The sequence below is a fragment of the Alexandromys fortis genome, unplaced genomic scaffold (genome assembly GCF_014885135.2).
Source record: "Alexandromys fortis isolate MF-2015 unplaced genomic scaffold, M_Fortis_MF-2015_v1.1 scaffold_283, whole genome shotgun sequence".
Lineage (NCBI taxonomy): Eukaryota > Metazoa > Chordata > Mammalia > Rodentia > Cricetidae > Alexandromys > Alexandromys fortis.
Genome location: NW_026068164.1, coordinates 1,259,196 through 1,261,906, shown reverse-complemented (window position 1 = coordinate 1,261,906; position 2,711 = coordinate 1,259,196).

The window sequence follows — 2,711 nt, the reverse complement described above, 5'->3', positions numbered from 1 at the left end:
ACAGCCCAGTCACAATCCTGGGCAAGAGCATCTTAGCTATAGCCAATCCTCAATACGCTGTCATCACAGCTATAGCTTCAGGACCAATAGCGTGCCAGCTACAGTCCTATATACAACAGTAGCTCGGCTCTTATCCCAGGTAACAGCCTGCTTCTCAGGTACAGGCTCCTAGCAACAGCTTTTTTTTTTTTTTTTATCTCCTAGACCTACACAGTGTATTTCAGCTACAGCCCTAACCACACCAAATTAACACGGAACAGCTTAGCTATAGCCAGTCTCAGGGGTACCAGTGTCTTACCTACAGCTTCCAGACCAAAGGCTTTTCAGTAACAGCCCCCCTTCAGCACGCACACAGGCATATAAACCCATTACTTCACAACAGCTTCTTGGGTCCTGTGATTATCTGGCTACAACCTAGGCACGCCAGCATCACAGCAAACAGAGGCAACAGCCTTTCTCTTGGTTTCAGATTCTAATGTATCCCAGCCTTCTCAGCTAGAGCCCAGCCCAGGTAAACACATATCAGCAAACATCCCAGCCATTTTCCTACCTAGCAGCACCCAGGCTTCATTCTCTGGACACAGTCCCAGATGGACTCTCAGTCACTGTCAGTTTGAGGAGCCTCCCCCAACGCCTCACTTGCCAACTGGTCCTCCTCCCAGTTTGGTACAGGGCCAAGAGCCTGGCTTCTCTTCTTCAGACGCTACCCCCTCTATTCCCCAACCATTCTCCTCAAAGTCTCAGCTCTGCCTGTCCTCCCAGAGGAAAACAAGCCCCAATACTCGTACCTACATTGTCCCAACTCGGGTCCCCACAGACACAACCTGGCAGCAGGAGTAGGGACATATAGCAGGAGAGACTAATAAGCACTCCCCTACTATTACTGCCTTGGCCCAGTTCGACTCCAACCACTTGGTGCAGGATTTGGGGTTGATGGTGGTGGAGCAGGGAGGACGGAGGGGAACATCTGGGAGATTAGCATTTCCTGCCCAGCTCTGAGGCTGCTGATCCTGCTCAGCCCTGAGCAAAGGAGGAGAACAGAGGAGCCTTTGAATAGCTCCCAGCAAGCAGCCTGGGGCGGGTTTGCTGCAGTGGGCAGCAGGCACATGCTGGGGGCAGGGAGTCTGGGGCAGCTCCTCTGTGGAAGATTTCTTCCCTCCGGCCCACTGATTTGCTTCTCCTCGGTGCTGTGCTCCACGATGGGGCGAGTTTTGCAAGGGACAGAGAAAAGCCACTTAAAGGACAGGCCCTCCTCCCACCAGCTTTCTGCATCTCCTGTTGAGAACCCCAGCTGGGCTCCTGGGGCTGAAGGATAGGGCTACGGGCCAGTAGAGGGTCCAGATCAGGAAGGGAGATGAGTGGAGGTTAGGGGTGCCCTTCCAGATGGTAGTTCTCCATTGCTTCTTCAGCTAGCTACAGATCTCACCCCGACCTCGAAGAATGCCCCATATAAAAAGGCCCAGAGGCTAGAAAGATGAGAAAGCAGAAGGAAAAAAAAAAAACACAAGATAGAAGAAAGATAGGTAGGAAAGAGATAGGTAGGGGAAATGAGGGAGGGACAGAAATGGAGTGGGGGTGGGGGTCGGTGGCTATGACAGAGACCCAGAGAGCAGTCGTCTCATATAAGTGCCTTTCCCAAACATAGCACCAGACCTTGCTACAGATGCTCTACCCCATTCGTCTGACCTGGAACATGGGGCCTTGGCTTAGAAAGCAGCGCTAGGCAGGAGGTCCTACTGAACTGGGGCACTTGGCAGCCTGGGTACCAAAACCTGAGCAAGAGGGAGTGCCCAAGCTGCTCAAGCACCTCAAGATGGCGCCAGAGAGCCAGAGCTGAGCGCTAGAAACCAAGTATTGGGAGTGTGAGACACTGCGTGTGACTCGGTGTGTGACTCGCCGGGTGTGTGACAGGGAGCCTGTGGCACTGTGAGGGCGTGTGACACAAGTCGTGACACTGGGCGACTTCACGGGGTAGCGATCCCTTTGACTCTATGAGGTGTGTTAAATCACCGCCTCAAGTGCATCTCTCTCTACACCGCCCAAGAGGGCAGGTGCTGAGGGGACCCTCCAACAGCTTCAAATCAGGAGCGTCATTTCATCCTCACACTTGAACACCTACCTTTCTCGCCCTCACTCTAGAGCTCCAAGATCCCATGCCCTAAGCTTTCTACGGTCCCCTTTCCAGTCTCACCCCCACTGCAGCTCCGTCCGGAGGGGGAGGGGCGGACTTCTCCTGAGCGCAAAGAGAAGGGAGGGCCACTCGGGGTGACCCGGGGGTCTGACTGGGAAGAGGGTGGACCTGGTTGGTCAGCTGCCCAGGGAAGATGCTGGGGGAAGAGCTAGAGGAGACACTTCCCCGGCCTTGACTTCCCAGGAGGCAGAGTGGAGGGGACAGGTGTTTGAAGCAGGAGAGAGCATTTCCGACGGGGTCCTAGATGGACGCTTGGGTGGAATGAGTGTAAGGTGAAGAGCCGGAAAGGAAGCCAGTGCACCCGGCCTTAGGCAGGAGTGTGGTGGTGGTGGTTGTGGTGGTGGGAAGTGTAAGAGGAGGGGGCACTTGTTTGGGGGCGCGGTGCTCAGGGTCCCCTCCCAGCGGGACCAGAGCGGTCCCGGCTCCACCTCCCGGCCTAAGGAGGGAGGGGGGAGGGCGGGCAGGCCGGGAGGGAGGGGGAGGGAGGGGGCGGGCCGGCTGTGCGCTCCGCTCGCTGCTG